The 13275-nt window shown below is 37.4% G+C and overlaps 1 long non-coding RNA gene across 4 annotated transcripts in view; it reads right to left on the reverse strand.

Moving 5' to 3' along the window:
* Window positions 1-13275, reverse strand: part of LOC103876240 — a 26988-nt gene continuing 13713 nt past the window's right edge. For all 4 annotated transcript variants that reach the window (XR_635397.4, XR_635395.4, XR_635396.4 and 1 more), the window contains 3 exons: window positions 1758-1856; window positions 589-672; window positions 1-266 (listed from right to left, as the gene is read on the reverse strand). This is a non-coding gene — a long non-coding RNA (uncharacterized LOC103876240). The remainder of the gene's footprint in view (window positions 267-588; window positions 673-1757; window positions 1857-13275) is intronic.

Here is a 13275-nt window from a genome sequence, read left to right on the forward strand (position 1 = left end):
TGTAATCTCATTTCAAGCCTTTATTTGTATTGTACTGGCCAAAGCAAGTCATGTGGTAAAAGCCCACTCATGCAAGGTGAGTACTGCACATTACATGACAAAAGCTGTAAATATGAGGAGGTGGGAAGAGTTGATGTCATTTTCTCCGCATGAAGCTCTTGTTAATGTCTCTCTTCTGCACAGCACCCACTCTGGTGCCTTCCTGAAGCTTATTTCTTATTGCTTATAATTCTGATGTAATGTCTTTAAAAAACAACCTTATCACCCTGAGTAAGCAAGTAAGGAATCTTGTTCAGAGAAAAATGTTGCAAATAAACCATCACATTAATGCTATTTCATTTGCCATTAAATAGAAAAATACCACCCTGTATTCCACAGACTTGACATCACCAGAATAATATGTCACATTTCATTAGACTAGAACATCAAATGCAGAAAACAAAATATTTGCTGTTCAGTAGGATTATCTGCTACTTGAACAAGGTTTGAGGAATTGTCAAGATGATGTGTTTGAATCCAGGACATTAAAACAAGAACGATGACTGAAAAATATGTTAAAAACCCCACACATTTGCTTTGAAAGGATACAGCATCTTGTTATCACTTGTAATTTGACCGTTGGTTCCATCTTTATTACCTGTGTCGTTGCTTAGTGAACTGTTGTAAAGCAACCTGTGAAGTATGCCATAAAAATTCAATTTACTAATACCAGAGAATCACCATGGGGAAGAATGGGAGTTTTTGCTAAGTTCCCTGGGATCTAACAAGGCCATGCCATGTTTTTGTCTGAGGGACTTTGTCTCTTAACGGATCAAAAACTTACAATATAGTATGGCATAACCAACTATATCTATAGACAAACAGTAAATAGCCAACATAATAGATAAATAACTATAGCCATTTTTCTGAATTAATATGCTCATTTTCTATATTTGATTCTTTACTTGCTCTCAGGTAGGTACTTCATTGGCTCCTGGTGGGAGATTGATCAGATACATGAATATTAAATAAACTATTGGAAATTGCTTTACAACCCTGCTTTGTCCTTATTCTTCTGTGGAATTTTAGGCAAATCACTTAGCTGATTGATATTGTTATCTAAAAGAAACAATACAATTTGGATATATAGTTAGCAAGGGCCCTTGCCTATGTAGCTGAACAACAGATAATGGACCTGAAGTAAACTCTAAGTCTGTCAACTACACACCTTTGTTCAGAATCACAATGTATGCGTAGGTTTATATTTTATGAAAGCTGTGCTGTTTTATTTGATTTCTCTTTCTAAAAGGAAGAATATTAACTTGTAAAATAAAGAAAACAAAAGGCAGCATAGAGAAGCAGACTATGTGGTTTGGCTGTGTCCCCACCTAAATCTCATCTTGAATTGTAGTTTCCAAAATCCCCACATGTCGTGGGAGGGACCAGGTGGAGATAACTGAATCATGGGAGCAGTTTTCCCCATCCTGTTCTTGTGATAGTGAGTTCGTTTTCACAAGATCTGATGGTTTTATAAGAGTCTTCCCCTTTTGCTGGGTACTCATTCTTCTCTCCCCTGCCACTTTGTGAAGAAGGATGCGTTTGCTTCCCCTTCTGCCATGATTGTACATTTCCTGAGGCCTGCGGAACTGTGAGTCAATTAAACCTCTTTCCTGTATAAATTACCCAGTCTAACAATGTCCTTATAGCAGCGTGAGAATGGACTAATATACTAGGGTGTGGGCTTATGCAACGTACCTAGTCCAGTTCAATCTCATTACCTTGCACTGATGATGAGATTCTCAGTCACAACTACAGAAATAACTAAAGCAGGTGGTGATTTTTATATAACTGAAAAGTTTCTTCTCAGACTATAATTGCTAGAGGAGAAAAAACAGAGAAGCATGAGAATTTTACATGTGTAATTACAAAGGAACATGAGAACAAGTCCATTTTCCTAGTAAGTGAGAAACCATAGTTCTCCACAGCATTAAGAACTCTCTCCCTCTTGCACAAATGCACATATATATGTCCACTTCGTTTTCAGGCAATAGCCCAGCGGGATCAAGCTGGGCACAAAGTTGGGCCCTCAGGAGAGTGGGTTAAAGGCCTAGTTTCCCTTTCTTAAATGGAAAATGCTGTGGAACTAACATTGTAATTTATCTTGCAATCAGAAAGGAGAAATAATAGCTTTGGGATTCAATTCTTTTATGAACTCTTTGGTAAACTATGCAGGTAGTGTGAATTGCAGTAAGGAAAATGTAGCCAGCACTTGGATGAGCTACACTGGACTTAGGACACTATATAATTAAGAGATGTTAGCAGAATGTTTCTACAGGAGGATGAGGGGAGCAATGGCTGGCCCTGACTTGGGACCAGCTCACATTCACCTTGGGAAAGGGAAGGTTATAATGGAAACAAAGCTAGTGGTGGAGAATAAATTATTTCAGAATGTTTGTTATCAAGAGAGTTTGAATCTTTGTGCCTTGTATGTGGATAAATAGGCAATGAGTAGAAGAGCACAGTGCTATGAATGTTTGATAGCCAAATGATAGCTTGATGTCAAAGCTACTGATAAGTATATGCCATTTTAACTTCATTTGATTGCAGCAGTAGGACAAGCTAAAACTGAAACACAATAATTTTCAGGATTTAAAAGTTTAAAAATTCAAGCTGCATGGTATTGTCTTAGAAGGGAGCAATGAGGACAAAGTCATTCTTGTAATGGCAAAAAAAAGATGAGTCATGGAAAAATGGTTAAAGCTTAGATTCATAATTTGATGCTCAGCTGTGACAAAGATCACCAATATATTCTACAAGAAAAGAGAATAGCATATTTTTAGGAGGCATCCTGTACATGAGGAAAAGTGTTCCATTTAATTTTGGGTTCTTGTTTCTATAAAAATAAATATTATGAATCAATATAGGATTGATGGTGCTGTTGAGAACATTTGGTTATGTGACTCATGCTTTAGAACAGCACTTTCCTATCAGGCAACTAGCCAGAGATCCTCCTACTGCTGGAAAATGTGTTTAATCAGAAGACAGGCTTTAATTAGATAGGATCATGCAGCTTGCTAACTCTTCATCTTTAATTTTCCAGGAGCCATTTCCTCATCATAAGGATGCAGTAGCCATAATTATTCCAATCATCCAAAAGAGAAGACTTTAAAGTACAATAGTTAGCCAGCAAAAAGAGAAGGCTAATTTCCAGTTGTGAGAGCATTTTCCCAAGGCAAATATTCCTTTTGTTCTGGATAGATGTATTTTTGCCTATTTCTACCTTTGTTGGGCTCCATTTTCTTGCCCTTCAATAGCTAAGTTCTCTGCTAACTGTTCTGAATTCAATAACTTTCTCTACTCCAGAAACCTTTCCAGTTATTTTTTTAGCGCTAGCCAAATTGTCTACATTGCCTAAATAAGTACAATGATGGCACATGAAATAAAAATGCCCAACAAAAAAATTTGGAGAAATCTCTCATGATATGTGGAATTTTAATAGATGTAAAGTAAAAAAAATGATTGTCAAATATTTGGGCAATCATGAGCTAAATGAACAGAATTTTTTGCTGTAGGATTTATCAGTGTGTTTGCTCTACTGATATATGTAGGCATATTTATGAAGCAGGTTCACTGTGCATTGGTTACCAACTTGTCTGAATCTGGTGAGGCCCAATACCCACACACACAGCAAGTTGATTGAAGTGGGTTTATTGTATATAGATGGGCAGCAAGAGACAACAGAATTCTAGTATTCATTGCCAACTAATCCCAGAAGACTCAGGAAAGCTGCCTGGGGTAGATGGAGTTTTTACAGCATGTATCCCACTTGCATCACAGCTGGTGGACCCCAAAAAGCAGCCCATCCTGGGTAACATGACATGCTGGGCTAAAGCATTGAAGGACATCCTGTTTCAGGGTTGGGGGTAGTAGGGAACTGGAACAGAGCCCAGACTGTTCCAGCCAATTTCCTCCTTATCTCAGGATTTTGCATTCTTGCACATACTGTAGTTATTCTTGAGAACTACACGAGAAAAAGGGAGGAGAACTGGATTGGGTCCCTGCCACCTGGAGAGCTGTCCAGCATCCTTGGCATTAGACTTCCTGGTCTTTCCACCTCCATGATATTTTATTGGGAAAAGAGGACATGGGGGAAGGAGTTTTCTCATTTGAGTAACTAGTAATATTACCATTTTATTTCAAAACCATTGTAAGATCATACTTTTCCACCATGTTGCCTATTAAAAAAGTTTGAAAATGGCTTCATGATTCCCACTATAAAGAAGAAAGAAAACCTGATTCCATATGACTCATAGCATACATTAAGCTTTATGTTAGTCAAAATAAACTAGGCAAATGGAGGTGCCCAATCTCTAAGTTTTAGCCCCTCAGTCTTTAGATACTTTGATGACAGAGATAGTCATAGCCCAATGGGCTAAGAATTGTTCATTACATTTTAACATTTTTTGAGGATTATACATGTAAATGAAAATAAAGCTGCTTATTTGACATTATTTTTTAAACTAGAGCATATAATATTTATTGATTATTTGATTGGTATATACTGAAAACTATAATCCATATAAATATTTGGCTTTAATCCATGCTATCATCTCATTTGCTAAGCCCTAGCTTAAGCTACTATCATCTCTTTCCTGACAATTTTAATCACCTCCTGTTAGTCTCCTTGTTTATACCCAGGTCACATTACAGCCTATTCATCACCCAGCAGCCAGGGGGATTAATTTAAAGCATAAATGAATTCAGACCATGTTCTTTGCTGCTCTGAATCATCAAATGATGTTCTGTGGTATGCAGAATTTAAAGATGGCCCTCAGATTTCCATACCCTCATGTAAAACATCTTGTGTAATTGTTTGGAAGAATAACCTCTTGAACGTTAACAGGACTTGCAAATATGATGGGATTTCACTCAAGATTGTTACAGTATATCACAAAATGGATTTTGTAAATGTAATTAAGGTCCCAATTCAAACCTTGCCTTCAGCTAATTAAAAGGGACATTATCCTGAGCAGGCCTGAGCTAATCGAATGAGCCCTTCAGAGGGATCCAGGTCTTCCTGGAGGTCAGAGAGATTTGTTGTCAGCAAGATGTTCCCCTGCTGTCCTGGAAGAAAGCAGTCATGTTGATGGAAGGAGGGGAGGAGGAGACAGTTGGCAAAGGTTTGAGAGCAGCCTCTAGAAGCTGTGAGTGATCCTTGGCTGACATCCAACCAAAAGACAGAGACCTCAGGCCTACAACCACAGGGAAATGAATTCTACAAATGACCTGAATAAGATGGAAGAGCACCCCAAGCCTCAGATGAGAGCATAGTCACTGCCAACGCCTGGCTTGTAGCCTGGCCAGATTCTGAGCAGAGAACCTTGCAATGTCATGCTAGATTCCTGACCCATAGGAACTGTAAGATAATCAATTTGTGTTGGTTTAAGCTTTTATGTTTGTAGTAATTTGTTACATAGAAAAATAATATACTTTCTATCTCTAACAGAAGAATATATGCATGGCTTTAGTAAGGATATTGGATTTTATTCTGGGTTCTGGCCTTCTCTTTGTCATCATCTTCTATTCTGTCCATGGTTCACACTGCTTTAGCCACACTGCTTTCATAGCTCTTGGAACACTGTGGTGTGCTCTTGCCTAAGGGCCTCTGTTCTTATTGTTTCCTATTCCTGGAGCCCCCCTGCGTCAGGGCATCCACATGGCTTCCTATCACACATCATTCAGATTAGTGAGAATAAGCTAACTTGTCTAGTCAGGATAGGCAGGAGTTCTGCTGTGCCAATAAATAATCCCTAAATCTCAATGACTTAAAACAACAAAAGTTATTTAAAAGTTTGTTATTCCTTTTTCCTATATGTTTAGTATAGATCAACAAGATGGCTTTCCTCATCACAGGCACGAGGGTCCCAGGCTGACTGAGGCTTCCCATCTTGTAATGGATTTTTTTGATTAATGTTAGCATAGTATATATTTCTCTTTCACTTTACTCTCCTGGATCCCATTACATTTAATCTATTTGTGTCTTTATATTGAAAATGGATTTCTTATAGACAAAAAATAGTTTTTTTTTTCCTTTTTAAGTCCACTCTGACAGTTTCTTTTAATTGTTATATTTAGATCACTGACATTTAAAGCAATTATTGGTATAATTGAATTAATATCCACCATGTTTGTTACTATTGTCTATTTATGACTTTGTTCTGTTTCTTTTCCTTTTTTATATTTGTCTTGTATCTCCTTCTGCCTCCTCTGCTTTTAATATATGATTTTCTCAGCCTATCAGTTTTATCATTTTTTTAACTTTCTTTAGTAATTTTCCTTGAGTTTGTAGTATACACTTATAACTAATACAAGTCTGCTTTTAAATAACAATGTGCCACTTCATGGGCAGTACAAGTACTTTATAGCAAAATATTCTCAAATTCTTCCTCCCACTCTGTAATATTACTGCTATTCATTTGTCTATAAGCTATAATTAGTGAATATATGGTAGATATTATTTTAAACAAGCTTTTTTGTTAAATTCAAATAAGAAATTTTACTGTACCTTTATTACTTCTCTAATGTGCTTCCTTTTTTATGTAGATCTGAGTTTCTGACATATTTTTTCCTTCTTTCTGAAAAATTTCTGTTTTATATTCATTGGAAAGTAGGTCTACTGGTGAAAAATTTCCTCAATTTTTGTTTGTCTGAGAAAGTCCTCATTCCTCCTTCACTTTTGAATGATAATTTGATAAAATACAGAATTCTAGAGACTTTCTCCAACACTTTAAATATTCTACTCCAGTCTCTTCTTGCTTAATACCTGGGTGGTTTCTGAAAACAAGTCCATTATGATTGTTGCCCTTCACCCTGTATAGATAGGATGTTTTTCTCTTCAGCTTCTCTCAAGATTTTTTCTTTGTCTTTGATTTTCTGTAGTTTGAATATGATATGCCTAGCTATGTGACTACACACACACGCACACACACACAGATGCAGGTGTGTGTGCGTGTGTGTGTTTGTGTGTGTGTATTCTCCTGCTTGGTGTTCTCTGAGTTTTCTGGATCTTTGATTCTGTCTCTCTCTTTTGTTTGGGAAAATTCTTAGTCATTATTGCCTAGATTTTTTCTTCTGTTCTCTCTATCCTCTTTCTCATATTCCCATTATGTGTATATTACACATTTTGTAATAGTTTAACAATTCTTGGATATTCTGTTCCATCTTTATCTATTCTTTTCTCTTATTGTATTTTAGTTTTAGAAGTTTCTTTTGACACTTTCTTCCTGCCTATGATTCTTTCCTTGGACATATCCAGTCCATTGATGAGCTTATAAAAGACGTTTTCATTTACTATAGTGTTTTTGATCTCTAGCATTTACTTTACATTTTTTCTTAGAGTTCCCATCTCTCTGCTTTTATTACCCATATGTTCTTGCAGGTTGTACACTTTTTTCCCTTATGGCCCTCAGCATATAAATCAAAGTTTTAAATCCCTAGTCTGATATTCCTACATCCCTGAAATGTCTGCATCTGTTCTGATGCTTGTTCTGTCTCTTCAAACTGTTTTAGCAAGTCTTGTGATTTTTTTGTTGTAAGCTAAACATGATACACTGACTAAAAGGCACTGAGGGTAACTCTCTTTTAGTGAAAGATTTATCTAGTTAAGAGGTAGATTGTATTTACTGTTGGCTGTAGCTGTTAAGTGTCAGAGGCTCAAATTTTCTTTGTTCTCATTTTCTCTCCCCTGTTGCCTTTGCATTTCCTTAGAAACTTCTAAAATGAGGTCAGAAGCATGCAGTTCTTTCCATTGTATTCCCCTGTGTTATACGGGAGCCCTATTGATATGATGGTGAGGTGTGTGGAGAGAGGAAGCATTCTCTAACTCTATGCTTTGGTCTCAGTCCTTTAGTGAGCCCGTGCCTGTGCAAGTGCTTCCCAGTCTCCCTTCCTTTTAGTGGATGTGGGAAAGATAAAGGGGTCTGGGGTTGGGTATTTCCATTTTTCCAGGTCAGTTAGATTCTGGTAAAACCTTAGTCAGTTAGGCCCTGCTAAAAGATGTTCTCCTGAGGGCAAGCCTTGTTAATAAGAGCAGAAGGCTCTCAGTATATTTCAAAATAGCTACTCTCTTCTTCCTCTGCAGGAAGCACGAGAGGATTTTTCTTAGATATTCAGTGTGAAAACCTGGTGAGTCTTGTAGGTAAAATTCCCTGAAGTGTGGAGTACCCCTAAGACTGAGCTTTGCTGGAGTTTTTAACTCTAAAAGTTGCTTACGTTGTGCCTCCAGCAATTCCATCAATTACCATTCAGGTTTCCCTACTCTAGTACTGGTTCACATGGAGATTTCTACACCTTCTGTAATTTGTAGTTCTCTGTATCATCTATCTGTCTCTCCAGTTCTGGGAACAGGTGTTTGCCTTGTGACCTCAGTTTTCTGAAGGATCTAAAAATAGTTGTCGATTTTTAGTTTGGTCAGCTTTCTTCTTGCTGAATGGACAGGAGGAATGACTTTCAAGATCCTTTCCTGCTGGACTAGAAACCAGAAATCGTAATACCACTATGGGACTGAAAGCTTTGACACAGCATGGGGAAACACCTTAGAGAACTGCACACTGGCTCCTAAATTCCTTAGCCTGACAGTGATACATCATTTCTATTCATATTTCATTGGCCAAAGTAAGTCATATTGTAACATCCAATTTTTAAAGTATGAGTAATCTAACCCTCCTGTGTTTGTGGAAAAAGAGAACAAGAAGTGCTGGGGAACATTATTAAAGTTGAGCAGAGGACTCTATATAGGGTATTGCTAACTCAATCTACCACTTTGCTTTCTTATCATGTAATATTTTCTCCCTGGCATTTGACAATACCATATTTTACCGTAGGATATTACAAAGAAACCTATTATGCTAGATACTCTGTTTGTTGCTTGTCTCCCCACTCCCATCTACACCAATATGAGCACCACAGGAACAGGAATTTTATCTCTATCCCCAAAATAATATCCCCACTTTACTCCCCTGAACACAGGATATTCTAGGCTCTGTACACATTGGGCGAATGGCTTAGTGAATGTTTGTTTGTTTAAACCCTGAGAACCCTGAAAGATAAACTCTTGCTTGAATCCACTGTAATAGCCAAATCAGGCACAGGAACTGTCTCTATGACCAGAATGAAGCTGATAGAACTTGTGCAGAGCCTTTGTCACACTGGCTGGGTGCATCCTTTGCTATCAGACAGCAAGGAGAGAATGAAAATGCTTCAGAAGTTCCTTAGGAATATGGTGCTATTTTAAGGCAAAGGCATAGAAAAATGAGATTGAAAATAAGCTTTAGAGTTTTAAGTAATGTAGTCAAAAGTGTCAATAACTTGAAAAAGAGACAATTCTCAATTTAAAAATCTTCCCATCTCAGTTTTATGTTGATAACCAAGGATATGCAGCTTTCATTTCTCACTAAAAAACAAAAAGCTAAATCATGTCTTGAATATGAAATGTAGATGCAGTGCTTGGAACACTCTCCTTCTGAAGGAACAGACCTGCCAGATCCTGGGGTGCTTGAAATGCATGCTTCCTGCTGGTTCAGTATCACCATCTTTGTGCTTCTTTATGCTTATTGTTCACTCTGAGCTTAATGAGTGCATTCAGGCATGTAATGAAGAACAACACTATCAGACAAACACTTTATTGAAGTCCAAAGATATGGTGGTTTTATCAATTATATTATTCAGTAGAATAAATTTGCAATTTATTTAAAAATACATCAATTGGGTGACATCTGGAACACTGGTGCATTGACACTCACAATATTAGCAGCCATGCTATAAAAGAAAATCTTAAATGGATGGCGTTTTGTTACAGTGAGTGTACAGTTTTTGTCTGTCTACGTACTAGAGGAAATAGATGAGAGCAATGCAGTTGTGAATCACAGGTCCTTCTGGTGTGAAATTCATCCTAACTGAGCTTAAAACATTTGATAGCCAAAGGCATGAGCCTCCATGGCAAATAGTTCTCATTTTCACCTCTGCTAGCCTCGGTTAATGGAATGAATATATGACTAGAGGGCAGGTGAACCCTGCTAGCTATCCAAGAGTAACTTGATCTAAGCAATACACTTGTCTTATGTTTTTATCTTTCTTTTCTGTTTGGGTTAATTTTTATGTATTTATTTTTATTATTGCTTTTTTAAATTATACTTTAAGTTCTGGGATACATGGGCAGAATGTGCAGATTCATTACATAGGTATACATGTGCCATGGTGGTTTGCTGCACCCTTCAACCCATCATCTACACTAGATATTTCTCTTAACACTATCCCTCCACTAGTCCCCCACCCCACAACAGGCCCCAGTGTGTGATGTTCCCCTTGCTGTGTCCATGTGCTCTCACTGTTCAACTCCCACTTACGAGTGAGAACATTCAGTGTTTGGTTTTCTGTTCCTGTGTTGGTTTGCTGAGAATGATGGTTTCCAGCTTCATCCATGTATCTGCAAAGGATATGAACTCGTCCTTTTTTACAGCTGCATAGTATTCCATGGTGTATACATGCCACATTTTCCATATGCAGTCTATCATTGATGGGCATTTGGGTTGGTTCCAAGTCTTCGCTACTGTGAATAGTGCTACAATAAACATATGTGTGCATATGTCTTTATAGTAGAATAATTTATAATCCTTTGGGTATGTACCCAGTAATGGCATTGCTGGGTCAAATGATATTTCTGGTTCTAGATCCTTGAGGAATCACCACACTGTCTTCCACTATGGGTGAACTAATTTACACTCCCACCAACAGTGTAAAAGTGTTCGTATTTCTCCACATCCTCTCCAGCATCTGTTGTTTCCTGGCTTTCTACTGATGGCCATTCTAACTGGCATGCGATGGTATCTCATTTTGTTTTTGATTTGCATTTCTCTAATGATCAGTGATGATGGGCTTTTTTCATATACTTGTTGACCGCATAAATGTCTTCTTTTAAGAAGTGTCTGTTCATATCCTTCACCCACTTATTGAAGAAGTTGTTTTTTTTTTTTCTTGTAAATTTCTTTAAGTTCTTTGTGGATTGTAGATATTAGCCCTTTGTCAGATGAATAGATTCCAAATTTTTTCTCCCATTCTGTAGATTGCCTGTTTACCCCGATGATAGCTTCCTTTGCTGTGCAGAAGCTCTTTAATTTAATTAGATCCCATTTGTCAGTTTTGGTTTTTGTTGCAATTGCTTTTGGTGTTTTATTTATGAAGTCTTTGCCCATGCCTGTGTCCTGAATTGTATTGCCTAGGTTTTATTTTAGGGTTTTTAGGTCATACATTTAAGTCCTTAATCCATCTTGAGTTAATTTTTGTATAAGGTGTAAGGAAGGGGTCCAGTTTCAGTTTTCTGCATATGGCTAGCCAGTTTTCCCAACACCATTTATTAAATAGTGAATCCTTTCCTCATTGCTTTTTTTTGTCAGGTTTGTCAAAGATCAGATGTTTATAGATGTGTGCCATTATTTCTGAGGCCTCTGTTCTGTTCCATTGGTCTATATATCTGTTTTGGATCTGTTTTGGTAGCAGTACCATGCTGTTTTGGTTACTGTAGCCTTGTAGCATAGTTTGAAGTCAGGTAGCCCATGACGCCTCCAGCTTTGTTCTTTTGGCTTAGGATTGTCTTGGCTATACAGGCTCTTTTTTGGTTTAATCTATAATTTAAAGTAGTTTTTTCTAATTCTGTGAAGAAAGTCGATGGTAGCTTGATGGGGATAGCATTGAATATATAAATTACTTTGGGCAGTATGGCCATTTTCACAATATTGATTCTTCCTATCCATGAGCATGAAATGTTTTTCCATTTGTTTGTGTCCTCTCTCATTTCCTTGAGCAGTGGTTTGCAGTTCTCCTTGAAGATGTCCTTCACATCCCTCATAAGTTGAATTCCTAGGTATTTTATTCCCTTTTTAGTAACTGTGAATTGGAGTTCACTCCTGATTTCACTCTCTGTTTGTCTATTATTGGTGTACAGGAATGCTGGTGATTTTTGCACATTGATTTTGAATTCTGAGACTGCTGAAGTTGCTTATCAGCTTAAGGAAATTCTGGGCTGAGATGATGGGGTTTTCTAAATATACAATCAAGTCATCTGTAAACAGAGACAATTTGACTTCCTCTCTTCCTATTTGAATAGACTTAATTTCATTCTCTTGCCTGATTGCCCTGGCCAGAACTTCCAATGCTATGTTGAATAGGAGTGGTGAGAGAGGGCATCCTTGTCTTGTGCTGGTTTTCAAAGGCAGTGCTTCCAGCTTTTGCCCATTCAGTATGATATTGGCAGTGGGTTTGTCATAAATAGCTCTTATTTTGAGATACGTTCCATCAACACCTAGTGTCTTGAGAGTTTGTAGCATGAAGGGTGTTGAATTTTATCGAAGGCCTTTTCTGCATCTGCTGAGATAATCATGTGTTTTTTTGTCATTTGTTCTGTTTATGTGATGGATTATGTTTATTGATTTGCATATGTTGAACCAGCCTTGCATCCCAGGGATGAAGTGGACTTGATTGTGGTGGATAATCTTTTTGATATGCTGCTGGATTGGGTTTGCCAGTATTTTATTGAGGATTTTTGCATCGATGTTAATCAGGGACATTGGCCTGAAATTTTCTTTTTTTGTTGTGTCTCTGCCAGGTTTTGGTATCAGGATGATGCTGGTCTCATAAAATGAGTTAGGGAGGAGTCCCTCTTTTTCTATTGTTTTGAATAGTTTCAGAAGGAATAGTACCAACTCCTCTTTGTACGTCTGGTAGAATTTGACTGTGAATCTGCCTGGTCCTAGGCTTTGCTTGGTTGGTAGCCTATTAATTACTGCCTCAATTTCAGAACTTGTTATTGGTCTATTCAGGGATTTGACTTCTTCCTGGTTTCGTCTTGGGAGGGTGTGTGTGTCCAGGAATTTATCCATTTCTTCTAGATTTTCTAGTTTATTTGTGTGGAGGTGTTTATAGTATTCTCTAATGGTAGTTTGTATTTCTGTGGGATCAGTGGTGTTATACTCTTTATTTGTATTGTGTCTATTTGATTCTTCTCTCTTTTTTCCTTTTTTAGTCTGGCTAGTGGTCTATCTATTTTGTTAATCTTTTCAAAAAAACCAGCTCCTGGATTCACTGATTCTTTGAAGGGTTTTTATCTCTATCTCCTTCATTTCTGCTCTGATCTTAGTTGTGTCTTATCTTCTGGTCGCTTTTGAATTTGTTTGCTCTTGCTTCTCTAGTTCTTGTAATTGTAATATTAGGGTGTCAATTTTAGATCTTTCCTGCTTTCTCCTG

Source organism: Papio anubis, chromosome 10 (genome assembly GCF_008728515.1).
Source record: "Papio anubis isolate 15944 chromosome 10, Panubis1.0, whole genome shotgun sequence".
NCBI lineage: Eukaryota > Metazoa > Chordata > Mammalia > Primates > Cercopithecidae > Papio > Papio anubis.